Source organism: Chelon labrosus (assembly GCF_963514085.1).
Source record: "Chelon labrosus genome assembly, chromosome: 5".
In the NCBI taxonomy this organism is placed as follows: domain Eukaryota; kingdom Metazoa; phylum Chordata; class Actinopteri; order Mugiliformes; family Mugilidae; genus Chelon; species Chelon labrosus.
This window is the reverse complement of record NC_140341.1, coordinates 13,530,780-13,543,950: the sequence shown is the minus strand read 5'-3', so window position 1 is coordinate 13,543,950 and position 13,171 is coordinate 13,530,780. Positions and strand designations below refer to the sequence as shown.

At 40.1% G+C, this 13,171-nt stretch overlaps 1 pseudogene across 1 annotated transcript; it reads right to left on the bottom strand.

The window, feature by feature from the left end:
* On the bottom strand, window positions 1–10,969 carry LOC311488429 (myosin heavy chain, fast skeletal muscle-like; annotated as a pseudogene). Its single transcript, XR_014699934.1, has 36 exons — window positions 10,546–10,969; window positions 10,216–10,359; window positions 9,907–10,063; window positions 9,726–9,753; window positions 9,527–9,638; window positions 9,353–9,445; window positions 9,205–9,268; window positions 8,955–9,053; window positions 8,762–8,865; window positions 8,521–8,659; window positions 8,309–8,427; window positions 8,049–8,198; window positions 7,335–7,905; window positions 7,111–7,187; window positions 6,945–7,032; window positions 6,747–6,864; window positions 6,525–6,648; window positions 6,300–6,436; window positions 5,939–6,194; window positions 5,449–5,691; window positions 5,161–5,337; window positions 4,901–5,046; window positions 4,717–4,807; window positions 4,236–4,625; window positions 4,021–4,147; window positions 3,511–3,937; window positions 3,244–3,427; window positions 2,995–3,160; window positions 2,120–2,244; window positions 1,395–1,987; window positions 1,160–1,285; window positions 886–1,056; window positions 692–796; window positions 509–604; window positions 263–394; window positions 1–118 (listed from the first exon to the last, which is right to left on the bottom strand). The product of XR_014699934.1 is annotated as a myosin heavy chain, fast skeletal muscle-like (transcript).
* Between the last annotated feature and the right edge of the window lie 2,202 nt (window positions 10,970–13,171).

The window sequence follows — 13,171 nt, the reverse complement described above, 5'->3', positions numbered from 1 at the left end:
GTTATGACAATTATCATCTTTATTGAAATGTTGAAGAGACCACAACCAACTGGTTCATATTTTATGAACTCTGTGGAAAGGTCTCAACTGAATGGTGACCTTATTCAGCAGAATCAGACTAAGAAAAAGGGGAAAGCCATTAGAGATAACAGCTGCAATAACTAAAACTTCAAGGAATCACATTATTATTGATTTCTACTGTAACACTGATGATACCAACAAATGATATCCTCATCATGCAAGAACTCTATGATAAAGTTACCTTTCCAACATCACGGCTCTTGACTCTCAGCTTGTTGACCTGGGACTCAGCGATGTCAGCACGCTCCTGAGCTTCCTCCAGCTCATGCTGCACCTTTCTCACTCTGGACATATGGGTGTTGGCCTGCTCCTCCTGTGAGTGACGCAGGGTTACACTGACTTAGTTACAAGACAATATAATTGTGATGTAAATAAATACATACATAAATATTGAATTGGAAATTATATATTGCAGTATGTTGCTTACAGCCTCCTCAGCCTGCCTCTTGTAAACCTTGACTTTGAGCTGCAGCTTGTCCACCAGATCCTGAAGTCTAACGACATTCTTCTTGTCCTCCTCAGTCTAAGTAAATGACAAATTTGTTCCTGATGAAGTACAGAGACAGATAAAAGGCAGCTTGTGATATGTTTTAGGGAAATGAGTAATTACCTGGTAGGTGAGCTCCTTCACTCTCCTCTCATATTTGCGGACTCCTTTAACAGCATCAGCTCCACGTCTCTGCTCATTTTCAACTTCAGACTCCAGTTCACGCACCTGTAACAAAGTGACCAATAAGATTTATAAGTGAGAAAGGTGAATAATCAAACTCATATCATAAAAAGTGTACTGTATATGGTGCATACCCTGGACTCCAGTTTCTGGAGTTGCTTCTTGCCACCCTTCATGGCGAGGTTCTCAGCTTCATCCAGACGGTGCTGCAGGTCCTTGACTGTGACCTCCAGGTTCTTCTTCATCCTCTCCAGGTGAGAGCTGGTGTCCTGCTCCTTCTTCAGCTCCTCAGCCATCATGGCAGCCTGAAATAATAAATTGTCTGTAATTAAAGTTTAAACCAAAAATGTTCACACCGTTTATTGAACACTTAAAAGAAGACAAGCAGTTGTTGGGATGTAAACTAACATCAGTGATGGCCTTCTTAGCTTTCTCCTCAGCATTTCTTGCTTCCTGAACAGCATCATCCACCTCACCCTGAACCTGGACAAGGTCCGTCTCCAGCTTCTTCTTGGTGTTCAGAAGACTGGTGTTCTGGATATTAAAAACAGGCACAATCAATTTGAGATTTATTTGTCAAGTTAAAGAAATATCAATTAGCTTGATAGACATTTAAGACATTTTTAAATCACTCAAAACAAACCTGAGAATGAAGCAATCCGACACGCTCACTAGCATCAACCAGCTCCTGCTCAGCCACTTTGCGTCCTCTGTCTGTTTGCTCCAGAGCAACTCTCAGCTCCTCAATCTCAGCCAGCATCAGACCATTTCTACGCTCCACCATGGCAACCTGCTCCTTCATGTCCTCCTGTCCTCTGACAGCATCATCAAGGTGCAGTTGGGCATCCTAATGACAGAAGAAAACAAAACAGTAAACCTTCTGTAATACTTCTTACTTATTTTAACTAAATGATTCTCAAAGCTTACCTTGAGCTGTCCCTGGACATTCCTCAGTTGTTTCTGGGCCTCAACAGCCTGTCTGTTAGCATGGCTGAGCTGAACCTCCATCTCATTCAGATCTCCCTCCATCTTCTTCTTGACTCTCAGGGCATCATTCCTGCTCCTGACTTCAGCATCAAGAGTGCTCTGCATGGAGTCCATCATCCTCTGGCTGTTCCTCTTGATCTGCTCCATCTCCTCGTCCTTCTCTGCCAGTTTCCTGTCAATCTCTCCTTTGACCTGGTTGAGCTCCAGCTGAACACGGAGAATCTTGGCCTCCTCGTGCTCCAGAGTGCCCTTGGTTTCATTTCAACAATAGAATCATAAAAGTTAATAACTGAAACTGCCTCTCTTCAAAATATAACTTTGGCTTAAGTCGAAAACCAACTGACTGACTACTGGATAAGGATCAACTCCTTGTTTTTGTACCTCAGCTTCCTCCAGTGCTGCCTGAATTTCAACCTTCTCAGTCTCTACAGTCTTCTTGGCTTTCTCCAGTTCATGAATACTCTTTCCAGTCTCACCAAGCTGTTCAGTGAGGTCTGATATCTCCTCTTCAGGAAAAAAATGCAAAATAAATTATTTGGAATTAGCATATAGTCAGTATTGGAGTGGTATGTATTTAAGTATATCCAAAAAGGTTCAAAAAAGGAAACTGGACTTGTAGAGTTTTTTTTTTTTTTTTTTTTTTGAGAAGACGTTTCATGGCGGTCCATCTACACCTGAAGGACAAAGGGCACTACTTTAAAGACAACAACGTCCAGATCTTAGCCAGAGAAGACCGATGGTTTGAAAGAGGAGTAAAGGAAGCCATCCATGTCAGACTGGAAATACCTTCTCTAAACAGAGGAGGTGGACTGAGATGTAATCTCCCATCTATTTACAATACAGTTTTAACTTCTGTCCCCAAGAGGTTTCAACCCCATTCACACCTTGAGCCTGGAGCCTCTGACAGACAAGGGTCATTAGAGCACCAAAGAGGACGGGGACAAAAACAGTCCCCCCTCAACGACAGGTAAGTACCCAAACGTTAATGGAAATTAGCTGCACCAGTTTCTGGTTGTCAACACAACAAGCAAGTTCCAGTATGAGTTCCTATTTAAACCTCGGACTTCCCACCAGTCCCCTAGAACTGAAGAAGCTACTCGGATGAGAGGAGAAACGTCCTCCAGTCCAGTTGCCTTTTTTGAACCTTTTTGGATATACCATGACCTAGATGACTAAGAACCTTCACAGACATATGTATTTAAGGTTACTGAATATACAGTATATATAGTGTGTATATAGTACGTTAGTTAACATACGCTGCAGGTTCTTGTTCTCTCTCTTCATGGTCTCCAGCTGATCCAGAGACTCCTCATAGGAGTTCTTTATCTTGAACAGCTCTGTGCTGAGAGAGCGAGCCTCCTTTTGAGATCCTTCCAGCTCTGCCTGGCCCTCCTCATACTTTTGTTTCCATTCTGCCAGGACCTAGAAATAGATAGATGAGTGCCAATGATTGCTTATCAATTTTTGTTTCTCCTGAAATGAGTGCAGTCTTTATTTCCTGTTACCTTATCAAAGTTCCTCTGCTTCTTGTCCAGGTTGGCAGCCAGAGCATTAGCTCTCTCCACATCAATCATGAGGTCCTCCACTTCACCCTGCAGCCTCTGCTTGGTCTTCTCCAAAGAGGCACACTTGGAGTTCACGGCCTCAATGGATTCCTCAGCCTCCTGCAGGCGCTGGGCAAGCTTTTTCCTGTGAGGAAGAATTTTTCATTGGCTGAAACCCTAACAGTTTTAATTAAAACTAATTTAAACAATGCAATTTTAGTGACGTACTTGGATTCCTCCAGTTCCTCAGTGCGCTGGATAGCATCAGTCTCATATTTGCTCCTCCACTGAGCCACTTCACTGTTAGCCTTGGACATTCCTCTCTGCAGCTCAGCCTTGGCCTCCTGTTCCTCCTCAAACTGCTCTCTGAGCAGATCACAGTCATGGCGGGCTGACTGAACAGCATGAGCCAGGGCATTCTTGGCCTGTTGAACACGACATAACATTTTTAACTTACCGATGAGAAGTAAAAGACTGGGTTTCTTCAAACCAGCCACTGATATAACATAATAATATGATGTGTAGGAAAAGGGTACCTTCACTTCCTCCTCAACGTGCCTCTTAAGCTCCTCTATTTGCTGAGTGAAGGCCTGCTTGCCTCTGGTCAGCTGAGAAACAAGAGCTTCTTTCTCCTCAAGCTGGCGGGAATACTCACCTGAATATCAATGTTTAAATATGATGTCAGTCAAAATGATCATTATTGGTTTTCATTAATAATTTTAAATATAAGTCACCTACCATTCTCTGTCTGAAGTCTTGCCCTCTGTGCATTAATGTCATTCAGCTGACGAACATTCTCATCATTTTTGGCTTTGAGTTCACTCAGTTGGTCCTCAACAGTTCTGCACATTTTCTCCAAGTTGCCCTACACAAACAAAAAGTAATTTATCTTGTGTATGTCACATTTAAAGCTACTGTCATGTTTTGTAATGGAAGACAAACCAACCACTCACCTTTGCTTTGGCAACAGCCTCCATGTTGCTGGAGAGGTCATCAATCTCCATCTTGTATTCACTCTTCTCCTTCTCCAGCTTCTGTTTGACACGCTGGAGGTTGTCGATCTGCTCTCCCAGCTCTGCAACGCTGTCGGCCTGCTTCTTGCGAAGAGCTGCTGCAGTAGCTTCATGCTGCAGGGTTGACTCCTCAAGGTCACGACGCACCTTCTGGAACTCAGCCTCACGCTTCTTGTTCATCTCAATCTGAGCTGCTGTTGCTCCACCAGCTTCCTCGAGCCTCTCACTGATCTCCTCAAGCTCCCTGGAGAGGTCAGCTCTCTGCTTCTCTACCTTCGCCCGAGCAGCCCTCTCAGCCTCAATCTCCTCTTCCAGCTCCTCAATACGAGCCTTGAATTGGTGTCAACAACATCAAGAAGGTTTACAAAACGTAGTGTCGTCTGATATTCGGTGAGTTTAATATTGATGTAAACTATGTTACCTGGAGTTCCTTGATCTTCTTCTGAAGCTGAGCACCAAGAGACTGTTCATCCTCAATCTTGCTGAGGAGTTGGCTGATCTCAAAGTCCTTCCTGGAAAAAGAAAACAATGAAAGATTGTTCATTTTGTTGCATTTATGCAATGGAAAAAATTAAGGACTAAAAATAATTTAAAAAAAAACATACTTTTTGATTTTCTCATCTGATTGCTGCTTGTCATTCTCCAGATCCATTACGGATTCCTGGGACAGTTTCAGATCTCCCTCAAGCTTCCTCTTTGCTCTCTCAAGGTCCATACGGAGCTTCTTCTCTTGCTCCAATGAGCCCTCAAGCTAAGGAATATCAGATTAAACATAGTGATTTGTTATACTTAAAAGAAAGAATGTCAAGAAATATGAATGCATTTATGGTACAAATGTTTCAAGTCAAAACAGTTCTTTTCTTACATCGTCCACTTGCTGTTCCAGCTTTGTCTTGGCTTTGGTCAGAGTGTTGACTTTATCTTCCTCTGCCTGTAGGTCATCCAGTGTTTGCTGATGAGCCTCTTGGAGGGCTTTCTTCTCCTTGGTCAACTTAGCAATACTCTCATCTTGAGATGCCATCTCCTCTGTCAGGTTTTTCACCTAACATTGTCAAGAGAGGCACATTTTAATGTCACATAGCAACTTTACATAAATAACAATAAATGAACAAATGATTCAATTCCAGGTTCTGTTGATTTAAATGAATGGAACCTTGTTTTCTGTGGCATGTTTCTCCTTCTCCACTTTAGCCAAGGTGAGCTCCAAGTCATCAATGTCCTTCTTCAGCTCAGAGCATTCATCCTCCAACTTTCTCTTCTTGGCAGTCAGCTCAGCATTGATCTCCTCTTCATCCTCCAGTCTCTCAGAGGTCTCTTTGAGTTTTGCCTCGAGCTGGATCTTGTTCTTAATGAGCCCCTCACACCTTTCCTCTGCATCAGAGAGATTCTCAACCTCCTAGAGTACATGTAAAACAAACAATGAGATACTTTCTATACTGTTTTCTTGTGTATTTGTTTAGTTAAACTACAGTTTAGTATGCATATAGATACATACAAACAGAAGATGAAACAAACACATGGCCTCTTTGTGTCCCTCATATACTGTGTTCAGTCATTAAAATGTATGTTACAGATTATAAGTATAAAAGCATAGATTGGGTATACTACATTTGATAAAATCACAGTTTTTGTTTCCTACTTACTGATGACACTTGGAGCTGCAGGTCATTTTTCTCCTGTATCAGAGAAACCATCTTCTCCTCCAGTTCCTTCTTCTTGGCCAGAGCAGCAGCCAGGTCCGTTTTCATCTTGTCATAGTTCTCCTTCATCTGCTGCAACTCCTTCTCAGTCTCAGCGCTCTTCAGAAGAGGCTTGATTTTGAAGTACAGATTCATCCATGGCCAGTTCTTCACATTCATGAATGAACGGATGTTGTACTGGATGCCGAAGATAGCATCTCTAAAACACAAAATAAATGAGATGTAGTTTTTATTGCAATGGGATCTTGTCTTAAGTAGGGTGATATAAAACAGAGCAGTTGTCTATATTTCATTGTAATCCTACCTCCTCTCCATCATCTTAATGAACTCCTTCCTCATGATATATCCTCTGGAGAGGGCCTGAGTCATGGTCACCAGTGCAGCCAATTTGTCATCTCTCATCTCTTCAAGAGTACCCAGAAGACCAGCTTTGAAGAACACCTATGTTGTAATAGAAATCAGCACAGATGGATACAACAGGACAACTCCAAAAATAAAAAGCAGTCATAGTGGACATATAAAACGGTACCTTAGTGTGTCCAAACATGTACTGAGTGTGGTCCACATCAATGGAGCCAAGCAGCTTCTCTGAAGCTTTCTTGTTGTCAATGAATTGTCCCTCAGGGATGACACTAGCATTCAATACTTTGTATCTGAAAAAAAAAAAAAAAAAAAAGTGTTATTAGTGAGATTTTTTATCCAATCTATACCATCCCAGTACCTTGAAAATCATCTTGAAAAACACAGTCACCTCTGCTTGAAGTCACCATAGAGGATTCTGCTGGGGAAGCCCTTTCTGCAGATTCTGATACCCTCCAGCACGCCATTACACCTCAGCTGGTGAATGACCAAATGGTTTTCCATAAGACCTGTACATTGCCAAAGATTTTTTTATTTTTATTTTTGCTACTATGTTACATGAATGCAGAAAAGTGTTTTGTGAACTTACCAGGGGTCTTTGATTCATTGGGAATCAAGCACCGGACAAAGTGAGGATGAGTGCTCCTTAGATTGGTCATTAGCTTGCCCAAGTTCTCCTATGGATCAGCATCATTAGGTCACAGGTCAACATACATTATTTATATGTTATTGTTTATTATTATTGTGTCACATACCCTGAATAGAGCAGACACAGTCTGGAAGGAACCACCCTTCTTCTTTCCACCACCCTTCTTTCCACCACCGGAGGCCTCTGATTTTCCAAAGTTCATTTTAACAGTGCCATTAAATCATTGACTCTACATTTTGACCCTCAGGGCTGTGTCTAAATAAAATCTGAATGTTTTAGCTGAGCAATATACTATAAATGAACAGATTTCAAATTTGGGCTAATCCTTACCTTCAGCTGCACCATGGGTGACATACAGAAGTGCAAGCAATTTGTTTGAAGCCTTCTGGTAGAGCTGAACAACTGAGTCATTCAGTGGGTCCTTGTTCTTGTCCAGCCAGCCAGTGATATTGTAGTCTACCGTACCAGCATAGTGAACCAGGGCGAAGTGAGCCTCAGCCTTGCCCTTTCCAGGCTTTGGCTTCTCAAAGGCCTTAGTCTTGCCAAGATGTTGATCATGCAGCTTGTTCTTGAAAGTTGTGTCAGAGGCCTTGGGGAACATGCACTCCTCTTCAAGGATGGAGAAAATGCCCATTGGCTGAAGGGAAATTTGGTCATATTTGAAAGAATCAATCATTTCGGAGTCAGTGAAAACACATGATTCAAGCTCTACATGACAGATTGGTCTTACCTTCTCAATAAGCTCAATGCAGGCAGCCAAGTCCATGCCAAAGTCAATGAACTCCCATTCAATGCCTTCTTTCTTGTACTCCTCTTGCTCAAGGACAAACATGTGGTGGTTGAAGAACTGTTGCAGTTTCTCATTTGTGAAGTTGATGCAGAGCTGCTCCAAGCTGTTGTACTGTAATGACAATAAGGTATTTAATTTCATGACCAAATTGTGTTGAACTGACTGAACAGCATGAGTCAGGGCATTCTTGGCCTGTTGAACATAACATAACATTTTTAACTTACCGATATTACTGTTATTTTTCAGGTACTCACATCAAAGATCTCAAATCCAGCAATATCCAACACTCCAATGAAGAACTGTCTGGCCTGCTTTGTGTCCAACATCTCATTGATACGGACGACCATCCACAAGAACATTTTCTCATAGACAGACTTGCACAGAGCACTGACAGAATTGTTGACCTATAAGAGTAGACTTCATGACTTGATCTTTTTTTTTTCAAAATAACATGTCGATGTAAAAATGCAAATATTTGACTTTCTTCTGAAACATGAAACTTTCTTTTCATTACCTGTGCGACGGTCTGACCTTTGGTGACCATCTCATTTCCAACTTTGACTCTTGGGTAGCACAGAGCTTTCAACATATCAGCTGAGTTCAGACCCAGGAGGTAGGCGATTTTATCGGCCACTGATGGAAAGAAACAGAATACTTACTAAATACCACGGTATTAACTACAGTACTAAACTTGTATGAAGAGAATGGTATTATTTTTTTAAGTACCCTCATTGCCATCAGGCTCAGCCTGCTCCTCACGCTGCTTCTGCTTGAATTTCATGCAGCCGTGATGCATCACAGCTCCAGTCAGCTTGTAGATGCCCAATTTCTCCTCAAGAGTGAAGCCCAAGATGTCAATGGCAGTCTGCATTTCAAATAAAATGAAATAGTCAACACATATGATCTTTTTCTTTGATTTGGATTATTATTATTATATTATCAGAAGAACCACAAATTGACTCTTTACATCTGTTGCAATGAACTCCTCAATATCATCGATGCTCTTGACAGTGATTTCACCCTGACTGATCATTGGATAGTCGTAGGGGTTGGTGGTGATCAGAAGAGCCTCTGGAAGAGCAGAAATTAAATCCATGAGATTTTCTGTTGATATTGTTCCAACTTATTTCATTCATGTTTCCAGTGGTCTATTAACATACCCAGAATCTCAGGCTTGTGGCCTGTCATCAGCTGATAGAAGATATGGTAGCTCCTCTCAGCAGACAACTGGAAGGTGACACGAGACTTCTCCAGCAGATCTAAGTGTAACAAATCAATGCCAAAGAACAGTATGTTGCATGTATGCCATTACACAATACCAACAAATGTCATTTAACATTGTCCAAACTAGTTTCATATTCAGGTGTAAATTCAAACAGATGTCACTTAAAAATGTAGACAATAACTTACATGTTTCAATATCTGCAGAGGCCAGTTTGCCAGAGGTTGCAAAGTGGATTCTGATGAATTTACCCTAAACATAGCAGATTTAAATTACTAGGATTGCTGACATGCAGCTAAAAAAAATTTTATCATTCTTTGTCCTTTCAACACTTACAAAACGAGAGGAGTTGTCATTCCTCACAGTCTTGGCATTACCATACGCCTCCAGCAGAGGGTTGGCTGCAATGATTTGATCTTCCAGCGAACCCTACACAGAGATTTGTTTTGCATCTTGAAATGAATGAATTGGTAGACATTTGTCCATATCTTTTAGTAAGAGCAACTATACCTGCAATTTCCCAGATGACACCTCTGTCTTCTTAGAACCAGTCACTGCAATTGTTGCAAAGTACTGAATGACACGCTTGGTGTTGACAGTCTTTCCAGCACCGGATTCTCCACTGGAGGAAGAGAGAGATCTCTTTAAATTTTCTGTGTTTACCTATCTCCAAATGCATTGTCAGTTTGTTTATTTCTATATTACTCACGTGATAAGGATTGACTGGTTCTCACGATCTGAAATGAACAAATACTTTTAAGTTTTCCACAAAAACCATATACAAAAAACAAAAAAAAACAAAAAAAAAAACATGTCATATCTGCCCTGTTGCATTTTGTATGTCATATAAAAATAAAATAATATTTCCTCTTCTACCAATAAAATCTTACCAGTGAGCATGGCCTGATAGGCATTGTCGGAGATGGAGAAGATGTGGGGTGGAGCCTCAATCCTCTTCTTGCCTCTGTATGCCCCAACAACCTGAGCATCATACACAGGAAGCCACTTGTAGGGGTTCACAACGACACAGAACAGTCCAGAGTAGGTCTATAAAGAGAAGCAAATTCCCGATCAACATCACCATGTCCACATTCGACATCAACTTTTTTTTAAGATTATAAAGTAATGAAGGCAGCATTAACAAATGTTTGTTTGTTGTTGATCTGTATGTTAATTCTAATCTTATTGTCAACACTCACGTAGATCATCCATGATGCAAAACGATCTTTGAGGTTAAACAACACAGTAGGCTCGTTGAGGTGGGTCATCATGGCCATGTCCTCAATTTTATCATACTTTGGAGGATTCATTGGATGGATGTCATCTTCTTTTACTGTGACAGTCTAAACAAATAAAGTAGAACAGTTTTACTGCAACAGTATTTTACACAATAGTTGTGGCAGGTTGAGGAGGTCGTTTGACCCTCAGGCATTACGATTCTACAATGCCTCCCTGTGAGGAACCAACTGGACTGTGGTCATTGCTGATACTACTGTCAAGAGGTTAATTCAAAGTATTAGTGTGCTTACCTTTCCTGTAACTGTATCCACTGTGGCTTTGCCACCCTCTCTTTTGACAAGTTTACCCTTGACGTACATCTCGTCGCTATCAATCACAAAGTAGGCTGTTTTGGCATCAAATGGTGCAGTCTGAGCCGCAATCCTGTCCCTCTCTGACTTGCGGAGGTAAATGGCTGCAGGGCCATAGGCCTCCATCTCTGCGTCTGTGCTCATGATGGCACTTTATGTAGGACTGAAAAAGAGGAGACATAGCTTGAATTACTCTGAACATATTTGGTTATGATATTGTTTGGCAGCAAATGTGCGAATATTGTGGAAGTTGTGTTATTGCAGACACATCTTACCTCAGTTTATCCTAACTGAGTAGCAGCACAGATCGGTCGTTACCTAAAGATGATTATAAAGAAAGATGATAATTACTGTTATCTCAGTTATATTAATATGTACAAGATGATAAAGATCTTTTTTATTTGTGAAGTGAATAAAAAGAAAAATATCAGTCATACTGTAAATTATTTGTTGTAATTAATCATTGTTGCAAAAACAAATAACATCACTGATCAATCATATTGTATCTTAAAGATTACAACACATTAAAGCATAAGAACAAAGATGGCAATTTAATTACATTTAGTTTGTGCAACGCAAGCAGCACTAACCTGTATGAGATGCCGGTCAGTTCTCGGAGGAGTCTCAAGCTGCTGCTTTTATAGTGTCTGGAACTGCTTGGTCAGCTGCAGTCTGCCTCTCAATTTGGTCAAGCATCCCTGTCATGTTAAGACGCATCTTGTGATGTTGTGTTGAAGATATAATATTGCTTAACTGCCAAAAAAGTACTACAAGAAAAACTTTTAAAAGATCAGTAAGCCAAGGTCGGCATTTCGCAGAGCTTTGTCAGAACTAAAAATAAAACGGAAGAAAACAAGCAAATACAACTGCTTCAAATTGCATTATTGCATGGGGCATAGGACATATTATTAATTTTGTAGGATTAAAGTACATTGGGACACTAAACATTTTAAAAACACTTTATTATATAATCTGTTGACATCAAGAAAGATTCAGTCAAATGTAATTTGCCATGTGTGCCAGAGTTCATTCAAATCTTTGAAATGCACATCATGTAAACTCAGCAAAACTGAATAACACAGCGGCTGTGTTTCTAAACATCACCAACACGAGAACAACTTGGCATTGTAAGTTTAAACTTTAAACACCCGATGGGACATACATTCAGTTTGAATAGGATTTAATCTAATAATATCATGCAATGTTATGTTTTCATAAAACACAATGGTTAAGTCCCAAAGAATGTCCCAAAATAGATGCTGTGCAAAGCGCTTGTGGGTTGCTGGAGCACCAATTTGCTCCAATAAATAACTGAATGTACCTATATTATTAAATAAATGAGTTAAATACATTTGATTCTGCCTTGCTTACTTTTTTTTTTTTTTTTTTTTTATTGTTGCCCCTACTTAGCCATGCACTTAAACATAGCAAGGAATGGGAATTTGGAGAAGCACCAAAGCATTGCTGGTAGATAGTTGCAAGACACTGGTCCATCTCATATTCCTCTAATAAAAGTGTATGAAGGGTCTTTTCCATGAAGTTCAAGTGGTGTTACACAAGGCCTTATAAGGACAAGAAGACCATTGCCAACCAGGCTTAAATGAGACCTATAATAAGTCCTACTCAGATATCAAAGGTCTTTATCCTAGTGTTACACTTGATTCTATGCTATTGCTGTTATGTGGCTGTTGATGCCTCAGTGTCCTTGACGTCCTTGACGTTTTGGGACATTGCGAGCATATAGACCTAAAAATAAATTGACCTACATAATCCATAAAACAGCTGACAACTGCCCAAATGACCCTCAGTGGAATTAACAATGAACTATATCAAAATACTTTTATAACTTCACATACTACTGTATTCAGTTTAAGATACTGACCATTGTATTTTTTGTAGACCCCTGTGTCCCCTTTACTCAAGGGTTACTGATGCACACTTTGACTGTATACAGCTAGCATCTTGAGTTAACTTGAAAAATGATGATTTATGTAGTCTATAATACGGATGTACATAAACATGTGATCTAAACGTTACTAAAGGTTACTTTCTCAAATTGGGAAAAGCTACAGTCACTTGGTATAACCTTTTTGTCATAAGTTTTATTACACTGTTAACATGAATTAATACATATCATATAAGGACCTAATGTGGAGCAGTGTACATCAAAAAAGTATTCAGTTTTAATTTATCCTACTGTTTTAAAATAATATAGAATTATACTCTTTTATATAAAGATTAATTTTACCTGTGGTAAAGTGACGCGAAATGATTTAAAGAAGATGTCGGAAAAAAAAGGACATTTTAGATATTTGATATTAGGTCCGTATTTTAAGCGGAAAAGACGAGTCTCGCACGAAATGCCACTTCCGAACTACAACCATTCCCGGGTTGTAGTTTTGTCACGATCGCATGCGCACATCCGTGTATTAGTTAAATGGAAATAAATAAATTAATAAATACGGTGTTGTATTTGTGAGTCAAACCATATTGTACAGTGTAATCTATTAGTGTTGATTACATGTGTTAGATAGCTACGGTTCTGTATCTTTAAAAGCAAATAACC